General features: G+C 46.0%; 1 long non-coding RNA gene across 1 annotated transcript in view; it reads left to right on the top strand.

Annotated features, from left to right (window-relative positions):
* The window catches only part of LOC127687424 (uncharacterized), a 139,102-nt gene that overhangs the window by 34,586 nt on the left and 80,602 nt on the right, over positions 1 to 23,914 (top strand). The window contains exon 4 of the long non-coding RNA XR_007978382.1: positions 8,085 to 8,206. This is a non-coding gene — a long non-coding RNA (uncharacterized LOC127687424). The remainder of the gene's footprint in view (positions 1 to 8,084; positions 8,207 to 23,914) is intronic.

The raw sequence follows: 23,914 nt of genomic DNA, 5'->3' as shown, positions 1-23,914 counted from the left end.
ATCATATAGATCATACTATGATATATTTTATATACTTCTATGTACATTTAAAAACACAGCAACCGAACCCATCCCTTCTCTCCTGTCATTTTTTTAGTGTAAGATCAGGGAATGAGCAATGTGGTTAAATGCCAGTAACTAAGTAAGCATGTAGACTATTCAGCCACTCAGTTACCAAGTCATCTGAAGGTTACTGCCTTGAGATCAATGAGATCAATACATTAGCAAAGGCCACCATACTTCATGCCAGAGAGAAGCAAGTGTTTCTTGAAAGTGGCCTAGGTCTGGACTCAGAAGATGCCCAGTGAAGACTTCAAAACAGCTCTGCCTCAGAACTGGATGGGAGGAGGCCCTAGCTGAGATGAGGGACTACTCAGGCACATTTGCTTATCCCCTACGGAATGCTGAGTCTCAGAGCAGACTGGGTGTGTTCGGGATGCTCTGGCCATGATACATATCCTAAGTGTACATTGAAGGCAATGGCGAGAATCTGCTGAAGGCCTTGCAGGCCTCGCCTGGGTATCCTGCCTGATAGAATAGACCGAGGACACTGAGACACACGCTAGAGGCTCATTCCTGGACAGACCTTCTCTCCCAAGCTTCACATGAACATGTGGTAGGCTCTCCGCCCAGCCAGCATGATGCCTGTCTCATACTAGATGTCTCAGTAATCTCATTGTTGGGTCTTTTACCTTATGATCTCCTGTTGTCAACCAGAGAGCTCCTGCTTGGTCCCCAGCCACCAGTTAATACTCAGATGTCCTACTCATGTTTCTGCATCCCCTGCATCCTTCCTTCTGCACCACACTGCCTCAGAGGAGTGACCCATCACCTCTCTGATTTCTAGGAGAGCAGTGAGGGGACAGGAAGGGGAGTTGCCAAGCTACATAAAATAATACCAACTGAAAATTCTGGTGCCTCTGTCTTCTAGAATTCCCATATGTCCCCTCCTTGGTAAGTGGCACATGTAGACAGGATTGAACACTGTCCCTAAGGTCTCTGGGTACTCTGTGGTCTTGAACTCTCTAGAACTGAAGACTACTTTCTCCTAGGAGGCTGGCTCAGTTCAGTCTGAGGTGGCCTTGAGTTGGAGGACTTGCTTTACTACCTCAGAGCTATCTGTGATCCAATCATATTACAACAAGCTTCCAAAGCACACAGGAAGTGTGTTTCATCTGGTGTCCATGTTAGTTGGATTCCTGTTACTACTTTTATGTGACTGGGCCTGCCATCCCAACCTTACCCCCATGGTCCATACCAATGCAGACATCTAAGATAAGGCTTGTAGAGCTTGGGGCTAACTTTCCTACTTTACAGATGAGAAGAGTCAGACTTTTTTTTTATATATATATATATTTTAATTTATTGATATATTTATTTACATTTCAAATGATTTCCCCTTTTCTGGACCCCCACGAAAAGTCAGACTTTAAGGGCTTAAAAGAGCTACCAGAAGCCACAGAGATGGCCGACATGTCATACCTATGAACTTCTTATCTTGAAATGCAATGTTTTCCTGCACAGCAGCCAGTCAAGCTGTTCTCCAAGGTGGACTACATTGCTGAGAGAGAGCTATGTGTGGTTTCCAGGGACATGGGGGATGCAGGCTGTAGGTCAACCGCTCAGTGGCCTATCATTGCTTCTGATACCAGGTTCTAAAACCCAGGAAAGGTCCCTGACTTTCAGTCTCCCTTGATCATCTAAGGGATCTGAGTCATGTCCTTACCCCTCCACACATACTGCAAACCACAAGCTGGAGTCCTAACCACAGACTCTGACTGTGTTTGGAGGTACAAGACCTAGAGCCTTAAAGAGATTCAGTTAAAGTGAGATCACTGGGGTGGCCCTCATGGAGGCTGTTTCAGTCCTAACATGAAGAGATTAGGATTTAGGCTCACTGGGAGGTATAAGCCCATGAGGGAAAGGGGAGAGCCAGAGAGGAGGATCCAGCAGGAAACTTGCTTTTGGACTTCTGGTGCATAACTCTCTGATATAGGTCGTTTTTTAATGAAGGTCGAAACAGACAAAAAGAGGTGAGATAATTTCATCATGGGGATTCTACCGATGTGATGCCAAACACTGGTGAGCACAGATTCCACCGTTAGCCACTGTGGTCTTGTTTCCCATAGCTCATAGTTGACAGCAAGCTGAACAGATGACATTAGATCTTGGAATTGACCTTTGTCCACTTGGGAGATATACCCTGGTCCCTTTCATCCTCAGGACTACTGTCCTCGCAAATGCTTTCTGAGGGGTGTGGTGGCTTCTCCATCCATGGCCTTCTTATTCTGGCAGGTTCTGTCTGATGAGCAGGCAAGCTCAGCAGGAGGAAAGGTGTGGTAGGTTTTAAAGCTGTGCTGAAAAACGAGAGAAGCTGCCGCGATGGAGTGGGAATGGGTGTCACCTCCATTCTGTCACAGGTTGGCAAGAGCATGACAGTCTTCTAGGCCAGGTGGATGTGAGGCTAGACAAGAACAGGACCCCTGCCCCAGGTGGAGCTGAGGCTAGACCCCCACCTTCCCTTCTAATATTTGTCAGATCGGTCTCATTCAGAGACATACAAGACATACACATCTTCAGATTCTGATGTTTCTAACATGAGGCAAAAACCACCTTCATGGAACTGGCAGCTGTGAGTCTGCTCCTCCTTCACTGTCTGAGGCACGATTCAGCTAATGGCTGTCATCATTTATCATGTGATAGCCACTGTGAGGGTCAGGGGAAGCTTACCCTTACTTCAGCCATCTGATAACATCCTGTCGCTTGCATAGTTTGCCCCCTGGCTTTCTTTTTGATCATCCTGTGAGGTAAGCAGGCCAGAAGTAGAGCTAGGGCAGGGCTCTCCTCCATGGAAGTGCAGCCTTGTCAGGCCTGGCATTTGCCTCCAGAGCTGAGTGCCTCAGCCAGCATCTCAGCAGCTTCCAGTTTACACGTCCTGTCAGTGAAGGGTTGTGCTGGGTCTTTCTCTAGGAGAGACAGAGCTCTGCATAGGCCATGTGCTGTCTCTTGATAAGTTCTTGGGCATCATTTTAGCATCCACTGAACATGCAGAGCCACCCTTACAGGGTAGGAGAGGATGGACTTGGTGACATTTGTTGAATGGAAGCAGTCCATGTGACAAAACTTCAGAATAGCTCCAAGTGACATAGGTTCAATAATTAGCAGCATATAATGACCTTCAGTGATTTAATACCTACTGTATATGTCATGTGTGGTGGGGTTTAGGGACTGGTGTGCCCCAGGGTCACATAGCCAGAAAGGAGCTGAGCTGGAGACCACAATCATGCCTGTCCTGGAACTAGGATGAGTCCTCACATGTGGCCACACTATTTCTGTTGTAGAGACATTTACTTAGTTTTATGGCCTATAGGTCCTAGCTATGTGACAGAGACTTCAAGAAACTCCCACAGTCTGGCATCGAATGTCCCCCCAGAACCATGGATGTATGGAACTGGTGGGAAACCAAGGAGGGAAAGATGTCTTAGAAAAGCTGGAGTATATGTTTTATTTAAACAAACCAAACCAAGCCAATCCTGCCATGGTCACTACCAAAAAGCTCAAAATGCAAAAGGTAAGAGGCCACGAGGAACACGGCTACCTCTAACTTTTCCTGCAGAAGTCAGCTCCCGGTACTTGCCAATGTAAGTTCTGTTCTGTTTCCCCTACGTATCAGTTTTCTTGAAAAGTTGTAATTATCCATTGATTGTAGGTTCAGCAGACAAAACCTTGGTTGTTCTCATTTTCCATTTTCTTCCTGATATCCGTACAGTTCCCAAGCAGCTGCGCTCAAGTGGGGACTAGTTGAAGACAACAAAACACCCATCATGATGCGTTCCTGTCCTCATTTAGTGTTTAATGCACAGCTCCACATTCTCACCCTCTGCTGAACATCCTTTAAGTGAACACATGGCTTAATACTCTTGTGTGCCGCACTGTCTCCTGTGGGTGGCGATTTATGTGTCTCCCAGGATTTCAGGATGTAGTGTGTGCTCAACCAATAATAATGCAATGGACATCTTTGTACATAATGGCTTCCCTCATATTCTGGGATGTTTCATTTGAATGGCTTCCTGGAAGGTACTTAAGGGGTCAAAGGGTAGGATATAGTCACTTCAAATGCTCCAGTGCGGTATGGCTACACATACTTCTCCTTAGCATGTGGAGACTTCTTCCATCAGGAGGTTAAATGGCTCAAGCAGGCAGAATGTGAGGTCTGGAACCCAGGTCTAGCCTAGGCCTGGCTTTGCCACCTCCTCCAAGGTGACCTTGGGCAGGTGACTTACTTTCCATGGGCCTCATTTTCTTCTTGGAAAATGGGCATGGTGGCAGCAGCTCACAGAATTGAGACTGGAATGAGTGGGGATTGTGATGGGGCTTCATGGGGAAGGTGGATGCATCCTCTGATTAAAGGGCTGGCGGTCAGGCAGATGTCAAGCCTGCAGTACAGCAGGACCCTGTGACCCTTATGCATAATATGCGGGACAGGTGTGCGGGACTCAGGAAAGCAGGTGTGCAGCAGCCAGGGCGACAGGTGTGCAGTATTTGGGACAGGTGTGTGGGATCTGGGACTAGTGGTATGTGTGACACAGGCACACGGGTGTGAGGAACCTGGGATAGGTATGTGACACTCAGGAGGAACACAGCTACGCAGCACCCACTGCCATAGGTAAACCTATGAGTTGAGGAGTTGAGACTCCAGTCCCAACAATCTCACACAAGCTGACCTCCAGTTAAAATGGAGACTGTGGCCTCACTGGACCTGTGACTTTAGTGACTTCATTCCAAGACTGTGCTGCGGCCTGACCACCAGGCTTTACTGCTTCAGTGCTTGTGGCTTCCCACACATTGCCAAGTGAGAGAGTCAAGGAGACCTCAGGAGGTGGGCATGGGGGTGATTGGCACTTGGGAGGTTGAGGCCTACTTGGGATATATAGTAATACCAAATCTCTGCTTAGATATACTCAAACCACCCCGACCAGTCTTTGCAGAGGAAAAGCAGGAGTCCTAGGTTCTGGGTGGGTGTGGGTGTCGAGGCACGGAGAGGCTGAGGTGTTAGGGCAGATATAGAGGAAGCTCCCTTACCATTACTTTCTCTCCCTCCTTGCCTTCTCTGCCTTGACTGTTCAGTTCATTTATCTAACTTCTGTTTCTTGTTAAGAATATATATCCCATGTATTCTTAGGGTACCTGTGCCTAGGGGTGTACTAAGATGGAGCCATGATGATACAGTTCGGTGAAGGATGGATAGTAGCTGAAGAGTTATAGAAAGCAGACCTATTTTCTAGCAGGGACCTGCCTTGTGAAGGCGAGAGAGAATGGATGTCGTCTCGAGGCAGGGCCTTTGCACAGGACAGAGTGTGAGGAGGTAGGATGCGGCTCCTGAGGCTACTGGTGGAGGCAGGTCTGTTCTGAGAGAAGAGGCGGAGAGGATGCCTCAGGGAGACAGGATGCCGCCTGGCCTGAGGGCATGTCCTGCAGGCGCAGGCTGCCCTCCTTGAGGCTGAAGTCAGTCACCATCCCTGAGGCTCAGGGTGACCTCTCTCCCAGCTCACAGACTTCAGGGACATCAAAGCTTCTTCTGACTGTGCCGAAACTGTTGGCATGTTTTAGTTTCTAGAAGGAAGCTGCCTTGTGGCTCAAATGCATCTTTTCCCTACCTCATCTGACACATGTGATGCGAACATTTCTCCCCCTGAAGCCCAAGTTAGTGTGTGATCTGACCCCGAGGACTCCCCCCATCAGGAATCATGAAAGGGAGAGCCTGGTTGGGGTATGCTCTGTCTGTCATGGGGACCCAGTGGGTTTTACTTTCTCCTGTGCGTTTATACCTACATCTGACGCTTTGCAAGAAGGTTCAGGCGCAGAGACTATCAAGAGTTATGGTACACCGAGAGCTAACCAGGTGACAGAACGATAGTCTCTGGAGAACTGACCTCTGTTTTTCACTGCTTTATTGACAAGATCGTCAGCTTTAGGACATTAGCCAACTTGGCGCACTTCTGGTGAAGGAAGAGCCGGAGTCTGCTGAAAGGCGTGTGACTCCAGAGTGTATGTCAACTACTTGTGCAAAGAAGACACATCATCTAGTTTGTCAAAAAATGGCTCATAGGACCTTGTCGGAGAAGTAAAAGAAAGCCAGGTTGGCCTAAAGATGAGGTGAAACGAGGGTCCCCAGCGTGTCCACAGCTTAAGAGGGAACATAGCACACTTTGATTTGAAGGTGGCCCTCAGCCTCCAGAACCACCAGAGAGTTCAGATCTGTTGTGTACCCCACTCACGGGCCTTGGTTATAGTAGCTCAGAAAACAAATACAGTGGATTCACAGATACCACTGTCCCCTGGCCTTCAGCCCTAGCCAAGAACCCTATGATATGGTCTGGGCCACTTTCCAGCTCCTGTTTGCACAAAAGAAGACTCTGGGATGCCTCTGCCTCATCCCAGCCGGACCACCCAGCCTAGATGATGCTGTGGATTGGGGCGGCAGATGCTTTTTTTTTTTTTTTTTTTTTTTTCCCCGTTTGTTCTTTGCTTTTGCTGGGAAATGATTAAGGCTTTGGGAAGAAATGATATTCTAGGAAGAAGGAGGTTGCTGTTGACAGAGTGAGGGACACATGGCACTTCTCCAGAGAAAGAAATCAGGCTAAAGAGGGAGGAGGCCATGGCACATGGTGCCCTTGCACCTGTCTGTGAGACGCTGGGACTTCAGGACACGGGAGGAGAAACCACAGAGTGCTGTTGCCTCTGTGCCTGGCTGTTTCCACACAGGCTTGGAAAAACAAATAGAGCAGAATATCTGGCCTTTGAGATGGGGATGCCACAGCCTGTCTCTGCCATGGGAAGCCAGCTTTGGCACAGGGTGACAGGGGTGGCTTCCTTATAGAATGAGAGCCCTGAAGTGGCTTTGCTGTCTGTGCCCCTCTACCCCTATTTCCTGCCCCCCTCTGAGTCTCTTTGCTCAGAAGAGGTGGCAGGACAGTCACCCTTCCTGGCTGTGGATAGAGGGCCACTTGTAGCCTGCACACTGGGGACATTGTTTAAGATGGTGTCACCTCTGTAAAAATATTGGTTCTGTAGTAGTGCCAAGATTTCTGAGTTATCTCCCAGCCAGCACTCCTTGTACAAATGCAGTGTTCTTTCAGACAGGTTTAATCAGTGAAGAGAATGTTCCCGGTGCTGCTGGACACCTCTTCTCTCTCTGCTTGTCGGTTACCATCGGCCACCAAGCAGCAGCCACATGAAGCTGTTCATTTGGGGCAAAAGAGTTCTTTGTTTAAGAAGCCGGGAGAAACTCAACCTTGCTGCCTCCCGCTAGTGGGCTGGCCTTTAGGGAATATTGTCTGTCAATGAGATTTGTAAAAGTTTCCTGGCCACTTGAGGGGACTCTGTCTTCCGCAGAGCCTGAGGCTCTGAGAGTCCCACGAGCAAGGTCAAGGTTGTGAGCCACAGACTTGGAAGGGCAAGGAAGAGTGCTGCACTTCAGAGGCTCTGAGCAAACTCTCCAACTAGTTTTCATAGAATAATTTGATACAGCTATCCGACTGTTAGAGGACACAGATGGGAATTCCGGGGTGGGGTGGCATGGGGGGGGGGGGAACTGGAGAGATGGCTCAGTGGTAAAGAGCACTGACTGCTCTTCCAGAAGTCCTGAGTTCAAATCCCAGCAACCACATGGTGGCTTACAACCATATGTAATGAGATCTAAAGTCCTGAGTTCAAATCCCAGCAACCACACGGTGGCTCACAACCATCTGTAATGAGATCTGATGCCCTCTTCTGGGGTGTCTGAAGACAGCTACCGTGTATTTACATATAATAAATAAATCTTAAAAAAAAAGACATAGATTGGGGGTCGGGGAGGGGAGATGATTTTTTCTGCCTGCATCCGTTTGGGGTGAAAGAAGGTTGTTTTTCAAGTTCTGCAATTGAATAAGAAGCTCAAAACTAATCGAGAGCACATTTAGAAAAATCTGAGCATGGACAGAAGTAACTAAGAAAACATGCCAGGTCTGGAATGTAACAGATTTATTGAATTATTAATGTATAATAATGATTATTAATTATTGTATACTTATAATTATTATTAGAACACAGAAAAATATTTACTCAATGTGGCCAAATTGAGGAGAAGGACAAAGAGATCCAGAGACTGCTGCTTCCTCAAGTCCATCTTCCAGCTCCTCAAATGTGGATAAAGCTCATATAGAAGGTAAGAGACATACAGCTGAGGGGCAGTCCCGTTGAGGTGTGGTCCCACTTCCACGATGCTGACCCAACCCTGCCAGTGCTGTGCTTGCTTCCTGTAAGGGGGTCTCATAAGCTATAAATGTCTTTGGGAAGAAATATGAAGTGACTGACTTGTCACAGTGTATGAAGGATGGCAAATCAATAGTGCTGTTAATTCAGTCTTTCCCATTCGGGCCTCCAACTCATATGTCCCCGAGGCTGAGGATTACCTTAAATGGTGACTCCCCGCCTCCACCTGAGTACTGGAACTACAGACCTGGTTGCTGTGGTGCTGAGGCTCAAGCCCAAGGCGCCATGTATATTGGCAAGTGTTCTACAAACTGAGTTACAGCCCGAGCCTCCTCTTTATTGTAAATGGTAGTTTACAATAAAGTTTACTTCTTGTAAATGGTAGTTTCAGTTTCTTCACTCAGAGAAGAAGTTAACAGACTCACAGTTGGAGTCAGAGTCTGGGGAGTTAGTGTCTGGGTCTGTGGCTTACTGTGGTCTCTACTGGCTTACTATGTGAGGTTGGTCAAAGCCATTAATCAATGGCTCTCTGAATACTGTTATCTTATCGGCTGATTTGCAGGCAATGGATAAAATGAACAAGCTAGACCTTGAGAAAGGTCTCACGCAGTTAGCCTGAAAGCCGTAGAAGAATAGGATTCACTTTCTGCGGACCCCCCTGCTGCTCGCTCTGGACCCTTCTTGGGACTGACGTTTGTAATCTGTGGTGGGAAGCCATGTTAGCTTGGCTTGTTACTCAAAAATATTGCAAGCAAATATTAGCTCAAGATAATGCAACATGAGCAACACACAGGCCAGTTTACCCAGAAAAACAAAAATCTCACTATGTTTTCAAATGATAGTATGCGATTGCTTCCAGATTCATGCTTACACCCAGTTTTGTGGTAGCAAGAACATGCCTTTGGGAAATTAAGGCCGGGTGAGGGGCTGGGGATAGGGGTGGGGACAGGATGGGGGTAGTATCCCAGGCTAGCTTTGCCATTGTGTAGGGTCTGTGCGCTAAAGATCTTTGTTGCTGATAAGGTACTTGTTAGAAAAATGGGGACTAAATTTATTGTTGGCATTTGGGGAGCCAATTTCTATGCTGTACTGCTGGAACTCGGAGCTGGGGAAGTGAGCTTGAAGCCAAAACTGGCTCTGTGGCTCTGTTTGCCTCCGCTCAACACCACCTGCCTCCAATCAAACTGTCCAATTACAGGAGACATTTTTTTTTTTTTTTTCACTTTCTGGGAAGGGAAGAAATTCATCCAGGGAATGAACCGATTTCTAAATGTTTTCTCTTCCCACCCCTTAAAAAGAAGAGAGTGGGTGGGGGGACATAAGAAACTGTAACAAATCCAAACAAACAGAGTGCTGGCAGAGGAAGCAGCTACTGCACCACTTTCAAGGGTCAAAACCCAGAAGGTTGCCGTCCACCGGCTTCCATGTTTTTGACCATTGCCATCACATCTATAATTACCTCTTCCAATAAAGTTATTAGCCATTCAGAAAGAAAGCGACTCTTTCTTAACACGCAAGGCAGTAATTAAAGGCTGCGGATTTCACCTGTGAAATCTTGCAGAAAGTATTGAGCTTGAAGTCAAAGAATTTAGCAATTCACCGTGACATAATTACACTCCCCCCCCCCCTCTCCAAATAAAATCTTGTGGTTGAAACAATGAGTTTGGGGCAATGATACTATTTATCTGTGAGCCCCAGTCTCTCTCTTTTGAAACTTTCTTTTGACTTTCTTTGGCTTTCTTTTCTGAAAAAGCTCATTTTGCAGCTGAGAAACAGAATGGACTAGAAGGGGCGGGGCTGGGTGGGTGGTGTGCGGCATGCCAAGAATGGGGAAGGTAATTACAGATGTGCTCACCCCTGGCAGGTGACAGTGTAAGGGAACTAGCAAAAGAACATCTCTGGATGCTTCTAGTTTGTGTCTTGAGTTATTCCCCATCAGAAATAACAATGGGACTGCTCACTTTCTTAGGATTCCATAGGAACTCATGGAAAACATTGAGGGGTACCTTTCTTTCTCTCTCTCTCTCTCTGTGTGTGTGTCTGTGTGTGCATATATGTGTGAATATACACATGTGCACCCACACGTGTACATGAGTGCAGGTTTTGGGTGAAGGCCAAAGGTCAACCTCAAGGGTCTTTTCAAGTGTACCCACTTTGCTGTTTCATTTCCCCCGGGACAGGATTTCTCACACAGCTTGTCACTTTGGCGTTTGCAGGTTGAGCAGTAAGCCTCAGGTAGGTTTGGGGGATTGAACTTTGGTTCTCGTGCTAAGCCGTCCCCTCAGGTCGGTGGCGGGCACTTTTCGCCTCCCTCCTAGGCTACCTGCCCAAGCTTATCCCAGCATCATGGCTCCCAGCCTCCGCTCCCAGCCCACTGAGGTCACTCAAAGGGTGATTCCACTCCAGGGAAATTCTCTTGAGTGCTGAGCAGCAGCTGCTTTCCTCCTGGGAGAGACCCCTCCCCACCCCCAGTCAGCTTCCCAGGGGCACTTTGACCTTTCTGTCCTTGCTCTGGGCCTGATGGGCCACTCTCGCAGGCAATCACTGCCATGCATGGTGGTTCTCAGTATAAATAGACTTCCTGATGACCATGGAATTTCTTCTCCTTTGGTTTTAAATGTCTATCTGAAGAAAATGGTGGTTGGAACAAGACATGATTTCCTCCTAGTTTTCTGGATATTTCCTTTGCATTCCTTTAGAGTCCCCTCATCCCCTAACTGTCCCCTAAGTATCTACCTACCTTTAGGAATTGTTCTTGGACCCCTTTCTTTCAACTCTAATGCATCCCAGGGGAAATTTCATATAGGCTGTGAATTCACTTATAACCATAGGATGGTGTTCTTATCCTATTCTGGGTGTGGGTGTGGTACTTGGGAGAGGGATGGGGCTGTAAACACCCATGCTCCATATGAGTGCTATGTTCTGGTTTTCTTCTGAGTGTGTGCATGTGTGCATGTGCACATGTGCAAGGGGGTTTGTGTGCAGAAGACAACAATGGACATTGTTCCTCAGGAGCTGTTCACCTGACTTCTGGAGACAGGGTCTCTCACTGAACCCACAGTTTCTGATTTGGCTAGACTGGCTGGTTCCACGGCTCTTCTCATCCCTGGTTTTCTCCAAGGCCATGAATACAAGTGTGAGCCAGCAAAAATGTTATCAGTTTCCGGGATCTAACTCAGATTCTCATGTTTGCAAGGCAAGAACCTTATCCACAGAGACATCTCCCCAGTCTGGCACCCTGGTTCTCTGTAGGTAAAGATGGGTCCTTCCTTTACCTTTGTAAGTCTTTGTTATCCCAAGAAATAGGGAGGAGAGTTAGTAGTAGGCACTTGGACCCATTAAGCAGAAGTCATTGATCATGTGATCTATGCTTCAAGCACAGTTTATGTTGGCTTCAAATCTGATCTGCCTTGGCTAGCCTGGCCACCAAGTCATCATATGTAGTGGCTCAAGTTTAAGTTAATGAGAATGAAATAAAAGTTAAAATTCCCAGTAGCAATGTTTCAAGCACCCTCAGCAATAGTGAGCACATTTGGACATTCTCTTGGACAGCGACAGAAATATAGAACATTCTAGAATATATACTATGGAAAATTCACGGGGTAATAATGTCTTGAATGTTCCTCTGGGTATGTCTGCCATAAAGAGACTTTCTTTCTGACATGCCCCTTGCCTGTGTCTAATCATACCACCCATCCAGATCTTCTGGCTGACACTTGAAGCTGGGTGTGCCAGGCTGGGGTTCTGGGAGCAGTTACGCTCAATCAGCATTCCCCAGCTCTGGAATCTGATGCCTTTTATGTCTCCTCCCTTCCCCATCAAGTGGATAAGCCCAGGCCTCATATCAGGAAACTGGAGAGATTAGGCAAGATGATGAAGGTAGCTCACAGACCCAGGGACACGCAGCAGGTATTGTATGCAGGCCAAATCATCCTCAGCTCATCAGACATTCTGCCTCTCCCATTTCCCTCACACTGTCATCTGTTGGGTGAGTTTGTGTCCTTCTAAGCAGTTTCTGTCCTGAGTCACTCTCCTCCAGGGCTAATGGGTTCTCTGTGTGTGCCTGCAGTTTCTCCTCTGGTTCTCTGTCTCTACGCTGTCTCCACATTCTTGTGGTCAGAGGGACTCTCTCTCTCTCTCTCTCTCTCTGCCTTTCTCTCTCTTTCTGTGTGTGTGTTTATGTTGATACTTGTAGATGCTTGTTCCCAGCAGTGGGCAAACTTGAGTGTCATTTCTTGGGTTCTGTCTACTTCTTTTATTGAACGAGGGTCTCTCAATGGCTTGGAATTCTCCAAGTAGGCTAGGTCGACTGACAGGAAGTCCCAGAAATCCACCTGTCTCTGTCTGCCGAACAAGGGGATTATGAATGGGAGGCATGTCACATGCCCTTTCTTTTCTCTACACGGGCTCTGAAGATTTAATTCAGATCGTGCAAGTGCTTTACTGGTTGAATGGATTGCCCAGCACCAGAGACATCTTTCTAAAATAGATAGCTGGTCATATTTTTCCACCAGAAAATACCTAGACCATCTCCAGCATCTTCAGGTAAAATGCCACCTCCTTAGCACAACACGTGGATCTTACTGGAGCTCACCAACCAGAGAGCATGCACAGGACAGACCTCTGCCCCTACACATAGGTAACAGATGTGCAGCTTGGTCTTCATGTGGGACACCTAACAGCAGGAGCAGGGGCTGTCTGTGACTCCATTGTCCGCCTTTGGATCCCTTTCCCATGCCTTGTCTAGCCTCACTGGAATAGAATGCACCTAGTCCTATTACAGCTTGATATACCAAGATGGGATAAGATCCAACGGAAACCTCCCCTTCTCTGAGGAGAAAGGGAGGAGGGGGGAGATAAGAGGGAGGGGCTGGGAGGAGAGGAGGGTGGGGAAGCTTTGATTGGAATGTAAAGTAAATAAATTAATTAATGAAAACAAAAAAAAAAAAAACGAAAACCCAAAACCCCCAAAAAAGAAAGAAAAGCAAACAAACAAAAACCCACCCCAAACTCCAAAATCAACTAAACAAAAGACACACGGGGCCAAAGACGATGCATAGTGCACTGCCCTCCTCCCTTGTTCTGACTCTGCTTGGGGATCTAAACAACTGCCACCTCACTATGGGTGGCTCTTACTCTCAAGTCCCTGGCTTCCGTCTCTGTACACCTGCTCTGTGTCACCTGAAACCTCCCAGGCCTTTGGGCCTCCTCTGCTTCCAGCTCCTGTGGCCCAGGTACTTGGATCTCTCCGAGCACTGGGGGGTCTAGGACAGAGGTTGAGTCCTTCCCCGAGTGGTGCTCCCAGGTGCTCCCCTACCAAGGCTAGTTTCTGGAAGGCTCTCGAAGGTCTACAGTGAATGAGGGTGACACTTTTGGATTTGGTTTCAGAGGCAGGCTACACTCCTCCATTCCCCCACACAGCCCAGCCTTGCGAGCTGCAGAAGGAGTCAGTGTGCTTGCTGCCTCACCATGAGGTGGTGACTCAGGGGATAGTTGTGGGCAGGGGGGCTTTCCAGCAACCTAGTTAGCTGAAACCACACAGCAGCCTTCCTAGCCTGTGGGGTGACCTACTTCTCAGTTCCCGCAGCTTCGCCGCCCAGCCTGCAGAATGTTGATGAGGAGGCCTGCGCTGGCCTCTGGTGAGAAAAGGGGACAGAGATGCTGCTGGTTGATTTGACCTTGCAGAGCTGCGGGGACAGGATGTCCTGTTCTTTCTGATGCTGGGAAGTGGTCTGGGTGAAGGGGACTTCCTGCTAAGTCCGGTAAGCTCCCAAGGAAGGAGGACAGCAAAGGCTGTTTGATTACACTCACCCAAGAGCTTCTTCATTCAAAGCCTCCTAACTAACTTTCCTGGGTGCGTTTCCCAATCGGAATGGACAAATCCCAAAGGGCTCCTCACCCAAGTTCTCACTGAGGTGAATGCTCTACTCTCTGCCTTGCCTTGACAACTGGGTTGCCTCACCTGAGGTGGTGAAAATGCTCCCCCTCTCTCAAGGCAGGAGGAACTGCAGGTGGGTCATGCAGGTGACAGGCACTGCTGCAGCCCACCCATCCATCCCTACAGAGACACAGAGATGCCTAACCTGGCCACTGGCTTCTCTCTCTCTCTCTCTCTCTCTCTCTCTCTCTCTCTCTCTCTCTCTCTCTCTCTCTCTCCAGTCTGGTCTTAACATGATAGCAACACCTCCTTTTGCGTGACTCTTTCCTAGCCAATCCCTGCTTCACTGGGATGACCCAGATTCCCCTCCTGGGACTCCAGGCAATAAAACTGTCCCAATTGGCAGCTGATTCTCTCTCACTACTCCACACTCTCTGGCTAGGATCTCCCTGGAAGCCAACAGCCTACTTAGCACCTGTCAGCCCAAGGAAATTGACCCTATGGGTACAAACATGCTTGGCCACACACAACAAGAATTTTACAGCGCTCCCCGGTGTGTTTCCCTTGCAGGTGGGAGAGGGACAATGTGGAATGGTAGAAATGGGCCTTTAAAACAGGGTGGCTTAGTCTGGCCTGGCTCCCTTTGCATTCAGCACCTGCAAACAAGGCTGACAGGACCTGCAGGCTACAGGTAAAAGAGGGAGAAAGGGGACTCTGGCAGTGTCCCTCTGTGTGGCTGCTAATGCTTGAGGTACACAAGTCATAGGCAGAGAGGAGGTGGAGACTAGTTAAGGCCCTGTTTGACAGGTTACTTGAATTTGAGGGCTTCTTGACTTCTCTGGCTCTCAGTTAATTCATCTGTTAAATGGCTTTACATAGGAAAGATGTAGAAACAGTCCTCATAAATGTCCATTGTCGGAATGATGTGTAAAGAAAATTTGACACCTACAAATGATAGAATATTATTTAGCCCTCAAGAAGAAGGAAAGTCTATAATAGATGATAGCAACGCTAAACCTTGAGGACATTTACTAAGTAAAATATGCCAGTCACAGAAAACAAGCATCATATGATTTCATGTATTTGCGGCATTTGGAAGTAACCACATTCACTGCTTCCATGAATAGAATTATACCAGGAAGTGGAGAGAGAAGGGAGTGGGCAGGAAGTTCCCGTGAAGCTGAATATATATTATAGACATTGGACCTCTAGTGAGCAGTAATTTCTTGAATACTTGCATGTCTGTTAACACAGGCCATCTCATATTGAGAGTTCTTACCACAATAAAAAAAAGTCATCTGCATGGGAAAAACAATATTTCCCACATCACAGAGCTTGCACAGTCTAAGACAGCACGCCAAGAGTACATGTGCATTTGGTAGTTGGGAGCGATGCTTTCTGGTGAATGGCTGGATTGGCGCCTAAAGAGGAAGATTCAGGCAGGCAATGTTTCATCAGTTGGGTACCTTAGACTTCTAATTTACTCTTCCAGCCCCACTGTGTCATGTGACACATGTCAGGGACCCTCCAGCTTGTTTTAGACAGGGTCTCTTTGTTGGCTTTCTGCTACACATGCTGGTTGACTTATGAGCTCCTGTCTCTGTCCCTTGTCTATCTGTAGGAGGGCTGCGGTTACAGATGAACTATGGCATCCATCTTTTATGAGGGTTCTGGGGATTCAAACTCAGATCTTCATACTTGTGTAGAAAGCGCTTCACCCACGGAGCTATCTTCCCAGCCTCGAACTCATTCTTTAGGCCTTGAACATTGTGGAAATGTCTTATATTTCATTTCTGGCTACCATACATTTAAGTATTGATTAGTAATCTCTTTTATGGAAAAGGAGATCTATGTATTCCCAGCACACATAAAGAGTCAAAACACATTGCCATTCGCTAATTTCTGGCAACAAGGCCAAATCTTAAATAAACAATTATATCTTTAGGAAGCGGAGACTGAGGTCTTTTAACCTCGCTGGGCTAACATCCTCCTCTTCCCCAGTGTATGGTGCAGTCAATCAGTGGCTTACAAGCTCTTATAGTTGCTAAATGATGTTGTACTCAGCCCTTGGGCACCTGTGGACACAGGAGAGTTTGGGATTTGGGGCTGTGAGGAAGGACTGGGCTTGAGATCTGACAACTGACAGCTTGGCATCTCCATCCCTTGTCCCACACCAAAGCCCAGGAGTTAAGGAAAGCACAGCCCACTGCCAGTTGAATGGATGTCATGGTTGAATGGATGTCAGGTCCATCTTAGAATGCATAATGAACCTCTTAGAAACTTCGGAGAAACCTAGGAAAACTGATCCTGTTGACTGTAGCTCAAAACTGTTGGGTCTGAACTGCCACATAAGGGGGAGTACGGTCCCCACCCTGGGGCTCCCACCTGTCTCCAGCCTGGAGTACCCTCTGAATCAAGTCTTTTGTATCCTTTTCCTTGTTAGAGGATGCTGACCACAAATGAACATTCTGTCCTTGTCCTAAGGCCATTAGTGCTGTGGCAGATGTCACCCTGTGGGTTGCCTATACTTCCCACCTTAATGGGATGGAAGGCCTTGGCTTCCTGCAGAGGCAGGAGGATGGCCCCTGTCAGGGTATTCTAGTGATGGAGCAGTTCTTCTCCCCAGAGCCTCCATATGTCTACTGAGCAAGTCTATGTGTATTCTTCCCCAGGGCTAGCTGGTAAGGACACCACTGGTCACTTTTCTGTCCCCCTGTCCCTCTGCACGAAATATGCCACTCAGCATATTTTCATTTCAAATACTGACTCTCTAGGAGAGAATGAGGCTATGTGGACCTCAGACCTACCAGCCCAAACCCCTTCTTTATTATGAACTCTACAGCACTCTCCGTCCCATCCAACAAGGGACGAAGACAACAAGACATGCAATGTCTTCTTAGGTAGCAAGTTGGCACTGTTGAAATGCTTCTCTCCCAGATCAGCACTTTAACTCCCAGGAGTTCATTTCAGGATCAGGGCAAGTCTGTGAACACTGATTTCCATTTTTCTTTTTCCTTTTTCTTTTTCTTGAAAAGGGAAGTAAAAACACTTTATGATAAGATTTAAGACTTACATGGAAAATATTTCAGATAAAATAGAAGAGACACATAGAAAAACACGTTAAAATTGACAATTTTCATGGAAAATTAGAGTAAAGTGGTACACATAAAAATATTGCTAAATTAATTGAAATATGAAATAGCATTTTATAATAGAATTGAAGATTTACATGGAAAATATTTCTGATAAAATTGTAGAAAAATGTAGAAACACATGTTAGAATTGAAGATTATCATGGAAAATTTTATATAGATATAATAATGGTAGGTATAAAAGTATTCCTAAGTTGATTGAAAGTGTAATTATAATCATTTTCTGATAAACTTGAAGATTTACATGGAAAATATTTCTGGTAAAATTCAAGAAATATATAGACAAACACATTAAAATTGACTATTTTATGGAAAAATTTACATATAAAATGGTAGATGTAAAAACTCTAAATTAATTCAAGGTGGAATCAGAAACATTTGTGATAAAATCAAAGATTTACATTGAAGACATTTCTGATAAAATAGAGGAAATATATTGAAAGACATTAAAATTGAAGATTATCATGAAAAATAATGCAGATAAAATGGTAGACATAAAAATTACTAAATTAATTAAGAGGCGAATTACAAACATTTTCTGATAAAATTGAAGTTTTACATGAGAAATATTTTGTTAGTCTATGTCTTTTTATTGGGGAGTTGAGTCCATTGTTGTTAAGAGATATTAAGGAATAGTGATTATTGCTTCCTGTTATTTTTGATGTTATTTTTATGTTTGTGTGGGTATCTTCTTTTGGGTTTGTTGGAAGAAGATTACTTTCTTGCTTTTTCTAGGGTGTAGTTTCCCTCCTTGTGTTAGTATTTTCCATCTATTATCCTTTGTAGGGCTGGATTTGTGGACAGATATTGTGTAAATTTGTTTTTATCATGGAATATCTTGGTTTCTTCATCTGTGATGATTGAGAGTTTTGCTGGGTATAGTAGCCTGGGTTGGTATTTGTGTTCTCTTAGGGTCTGTATGAGATCTGCCCAGGATCTTCTAGCTTTCATCATCTCTGGTGAGAAGTCTGGTGTAATTCTGAGAGTTCTGTCTTTATAAGTTACTTGCCCTTTTCCCCTTATTGCTTTTAATATTCTTTCGTTGTTTAGTGAATTTGGTGTTTTGATTATTATGTGCCGGGAGGACTTTCTGTTCTGTTCCAGTCTGTTTGCAGTTCTAAGGCTTCTTGTATGTTCATGGCGTCTTTTTCTCTAGGTTAGGGAAGTTTTCTTTAATTTTTTTGAAGATATTTACTGGCCCTCTAAGTGGGAAATCTTCGCTTTTGTCTATACCTATAATCCTTAGGTTTGGTCTTCTCATTGTGTCCTGGATTTCCTGAATGTTTTGGGTTACCAGCTTTATGCATTTTGCACTTTCTTTGACTGTTGAGTCAATGTTTTCTCTGGTATCTTGAGCACCTGAGGTTCTTTCTTCTATCTCTTGTATTCTGTTGTTGATGCTTGCATCTATGATTCCTGAATTCTTTCCAAGGTTTTCTATCTCCAAAGATGTCTCACTTTGTGATTTCTTTATTGTTTCTACTTCCACATTTAGAACCTGGATGGTTTTGTTCAGTTCCTTCACTTGATTGTGTTTTCCTGTAATTCTTTAAAGGGATTTTTGTGTTTCTTCTTTAAGGGCTTCTGCTTGTTGACCCATGATCTCCTGTATTTCCTTAAGGAATTTTTGTGTTTCCTCTTTAAGGGCTTTTACTTCTTGACCAATGTTCTCCTGTATTTCTTTAAGGGAGTTATTTAAGTCTTTCTTGAAGCCCTCTATCAGCATCATGATTTTAAATCTGACTCTTGCTTTTCCAGTGTGTTGGGTATCTGGGGCTTGCTGTGGTGGGAGAACTTGGTTCTGATGTTGACATGTGGCCTTGGTTTCTGTTGGTAGGGTTCTTGTGCTTGCCTTTCACCATCTGGTTATCTCTGGTGCTAGTTGGTATTGTCTTTGGTTAGAGTTTGTTTCTCCTATGGGCCTGTAAGCCTGTGTCCTTACTCCTCTGAGCTCAGAAGTGAAAGCACTGCTAGGAGATCTCTCTCCTGGCGGGCTATGCACAGAAGGCTGTTGAGTTTCCTGGCTCCCTGGTTCTAATGGTGGCAGGAAGATTTCTGTTCCAGCTGCTCCACTGATCTTATGCCCTGTGTGCTCCTAGCTCTTCCCCTCCAGAGAGAAGGTGGAGATCTCTCCTCTGTGCTGAGAAGTGAAAGCACTGCTTGCAGATCACTCTCTCCTGGCAGGCTGTGTATTGATTTCCATTTTTTAAATGTATGGAAAATAAACAATTTTAATGTCTGAGATAGAGGCATCAATAATAAATTCTGTTTTTTACATACATAAACTATTTAAAGCTATTAAAATTGAATTCGGGGCTTGGGAGATATCCCAGTTGGTGAATCTAGACATGGTCTGCAAACATGAAGACCTGAGTTCAGATTCCCCAGCATAAACGTAAATGCTGGGCATGGTGGTGTGCATCTGTAACTCCAGTGCTGGGGACAGGGATGGGGGTCAGAAACAGACAAATTACTAGAGCTTGATGGACAGCCAGTCTAGCCAATCAATGAGCACAAGTTTGGTGAGAGATCCTGTCTCAAAAACCAAGGTGGAAAGTGATAGAGGAAATCCTCTGACATTGAGTTCTGGTCTCCATGTGCACCTGCACTTGTATGTATGCATATGCACACAAACACACAAATAAAAATCAAATCGGTTTAAAGAGTGGCTAACAATATGGAAAGATGGTAATGTAATAATAGATTTAAACTATTACATCTAATAAAACATATAGAAACATGTATGTAGATATGGCATCTGTATGAATTCATGAATAGAAGAGATGGGGAAGAAGGAGAGAGAGAGACAGAGAGAAATAGAGAGAGAGAGAGAGAGCCTGACTCTTATATGAACTTTCTGGCTAGTGCCTACATGTGGGCTGGTGGGGCCATAAGATTAATATAGAGCTGGAAAATTCCTATCAGCCAGTAGTAGCATGGCCACATTCTCTGTAGTTCAACCCACTGCTTAAATTACTTATGCATTTGTCATCAGAAGCTTGGCTGCATACACGAATACTTAGCATTACATTGCAGCTGCCTACAGCATCCAGTGTGGCACCATGCTGTATGGGTGTACAGCCTAAGAGAAATGGGCTGTGCCATGCAGCTGAGGCCCGCAGCACTGTTCCATCTAGGTTGGTGTAAGTACACTCTGGGGAGTTTACACAGACACAATTGTGTAAAGTCCATTTCTCAGGATGGATCATCATTATTAGATGCACAGCTGTATGTCTTTGTGTGTCTGTGTGATTGTGTGTGTCTATGAGTGTGTGCATGTGTGTGTGCATCTCTCTCTCTCTCTCTCTCTCTGTGTGTGTGTGTGTGTCTGTGTGTCTGTGTGTCTGTGTGTAGGGAAGAATATACCAAGACATGAAGAATGGCTCTACCTGGCCAAGAGACATTTGTAACCAATTTCCTTTTCCTTTCCCAGAATGCTCTGCTTTCCCCAAATTTTCTATAATGATGTCTGACCTAGAAAATATTTCAAATTGATTCAACTGACAGAAATGACTCAGCCCCTTAGAATGCAGCATGTGTCATTCCAGATCTCCTCCATGGGAACCTCTGGAGCTCAGTCCCTCACCCTGGTGCTGTGGACTTAGGCAATGGTGCTCCCCGCCCCCCCCCCCCCCAAGCCACTGTTCCCTGACATCTGGGCCAGGATGAGAATGTGGCCTCTTAGCTTCTGCCTCCTTCTCTGGACCAGTCATGGATCCAGAAGGCAGTTAGACACAGAGAGGAGCATGTTGTGGATCTAGCCAAGTCTGCGCTGGCATCCCACCCCCGGTCGATAAACACTCTCTTTATCTCCTAAGGCCTCATCTATAAATTTGTGAACAATTCCACACATAGAATCTAAATGGTAGGAGGAGAAAGAGTTTAGTACTATCCCCATACAGCAACTAGCCTGTGTGTGTACATGCATTCCTGCGTGTGTCTGTGTGGATGTGTGCTCTCTCACTTGATAAAGGGCCCTAGATGGCTTTTGGCATGCACTTCTGAAAACTTTATTTTACAACTTGCTGGCCCTGCATCAGGAGAGGGCTATAGGAATCTTTTGGTTCTGAGAGAACAGGACCGTTTCTTCAGTGTTCTCTGAATTTCCTTTCCTGTCTGTCTGTGATGTGTGCCTGTGTGTCACAGTGCACATGTGGAGATCAGAGGACAACCTCCAATGTGAATTGGTCCTCACCTTCTACTTCATATGAACAGGGTCTCCTCTTGTCATCCCTGTGTGTGCCGGGCTTCTGGCCTCCAGGCTCCTAGCATCCCCCTGCTTACAGCTCTCATCTCACTGTAGAAGTCATGGGATTGATTATAGATGAATGCTACCATTTCTGCCTGTATGTGGGTTCTGGGGATTCAAACATAGGTTCTCATATTTGTATAGCAAACACATTATCACTGAGCCATCTTTTCAACCCTGAATCTACTCAGGAGATTTCATGCACCTCAACCTAGGTGCATTTGATCAGTGGAAAAGGCGATAAACAATTGCAAAGACATTCTCACTTCCCCCAGTGAGAAGGGAGGCCCTGAGGAAGGCTAACATCACAGGCATCACCATTACGCCATTATCATCACTGGCAGTATCTCTGGCATCGTCAGCATTATCATCACCATCAAAACAGGATGACCACGTGACAGCTAGTGGAATGGTTCACTGGAAACTTCCATTTGGTCCCTTCACCGAGGTCCTTGCTTCTGCATTCCAAGTACTTGGGAGCTGTCAAGTACATGCCTTATAGTGCCCCTTTCAAGAGACCACTGTCATTGCTGTTAGGTGACTTGGCCAGGAAAGAGGGCATATGGGTGATGGGGTTGTCCTGGCAAGAAGTGTGTGAGCCACTGCAGAGTAATCCTGCACTGGCACCATTGGGGCAGTGTGGGCAAGAACAACACAGCACAAGGCCAAGTGCAAATTGTTTTAAAATGCACAAACGAGCTTGGTTCAGGTGCTGCCAAAGAATTCTCCATTTCAGCAGAGAGTTATTTTGTACACTTTTACTACGCTTATCCAATAAAAGCACAACTGTTCATGGAGTCATTAAGCTGTGCTTTTAGGAGATGCCGTCAAGGAAAGCAGGCCACAAATCGAGCCTGATTTGCTCAACTGGTTTGAGTTGCTTTCTGTCAAAGCCACATCAAACCTGCAATCTGCGGGCTCTCCTTCACTTGTGAAATTGTCACTCTGAACACTTGGAATCATTTTGGGTTCTAGGAGACCTGTCGTCATTCAAAGTGCCCACGTGTGCTCAGGCCTGTGATGTGGTTCCTGACCTCGGGGAGCCGGGAAGGAAGCAGGATGCTGTAGGAAGACAGGTGGTGTGGGGCGTGGCTACTGTGGGGGTAAGAAAAGGAGGGCATGATGTCATCTATTAGAAACCTTTCTTTCTGGGGCTCCACTTCAGTGTTGGCCTGTAACAGGCTAATGGACTGTTTGTTATATGGTTATTACAGACCTGGTTGTCAAACACAGGATGAAGGTTAGGGGGGAGCTTTCTGAGACCCACTTCATCTCATTTTGTCCAGAAAAATAGTTTTGAATACCGTCACCCGACATCTTTGGTCTCTTGGCCAAAGCTGGGTGACATTCTACTGCTAGCTACAAGGGAGGCTAGGAGAGAGCATCAATAATGTTAGTAACATCTTGATCAGTTGTGCCCAGCACTTGGGGCTTGGTCCATGACCTCTCTGACCCAAAGAGAATAATTCTTCTAGCAAGGAACAAGGAAACAGAGATTATCAGGTAGACAAATGACACACACCACAGTTTACAAATAGTTTGGGATGCGGAAGATGTTTATAAGAGGTACATAGGTGGGATTGAATTGCCACTAAAGGATCAAGAAGGGGGATTAGGGACCTGGAATTCTTTCTGTTACAAATAAAACTAGATCATGCCACCCTGAACGTGCCTGATCTCATCTGGTGGAGGAGAGTCTAGGTACTTCAATTCTTCAACCCCAAGGCCCACTGTTTGGGAGCCCTTTCCTGAACTGTTTGCTGAAGGAACACATGCATCTGTACAACTGGCAAGCGGGTCTTCTTAAACAGAAGGGTAGCAGTCGACCAGAAAGCCCTGGAATGGTATGCTGGGAATGGGGAGCCCAGGTTTGTATTCACATCTACCTGGGGGAGAGTTGTGTCAGCAGCTGGCCAAGGGCAAGTGCCTTAGTCACTTTGTGCCTACATTTCCTTATCTGTAAAGAGAGACTGCAGCAGCGCGTCACGGGAAGATTAAATGAGCAGGTGTACGTTGTATATCACATACCTGGCACTGAGCTAGCATGCAAGACACAGCAGCTGTCCATATTTTCAGCTAGACACTTGTAAGCAATGAGAACACAGATTTTAGCAGCAACAGGATCTTCCAGCACCAGCAGGCCCCAGGGACAGGACTCTGGTAGTGTTTGGAGAATATAAAACTATCCCGGGTGATCCTTTCGGTGTCTGTCACTCTGGGAAGTCGTATACTGACCTTAGTGAGCAAAGATGCATTTCAGATGGGGTGGCCAAGGGGGTTGGTGCTCGCTGCACAGTCTACGGAAAGTCTGAGGACTCAGTTTCCCATAGATCAAGGTCGCAGAGCAGGGTGAAAGATTGTCCTTGCAGCCTGCTGGCTCTG

This window comes from Apodemus sylvaticus, chromosome 6, assembly GCF_947179515.1.
Source record: "Apodemus sylvaticus chromosome 6, mApoSyl1.1, whole genome shotgun sequence".
NCBI lineage: Eukaryota > Metazoa > Chordata > Mammalia > Rodentia > Muridae > Apodemus > Apodemus sylvaticus.
This window is presented reverse-complemented; position numbering and strand designations above follow the sequence as displayed.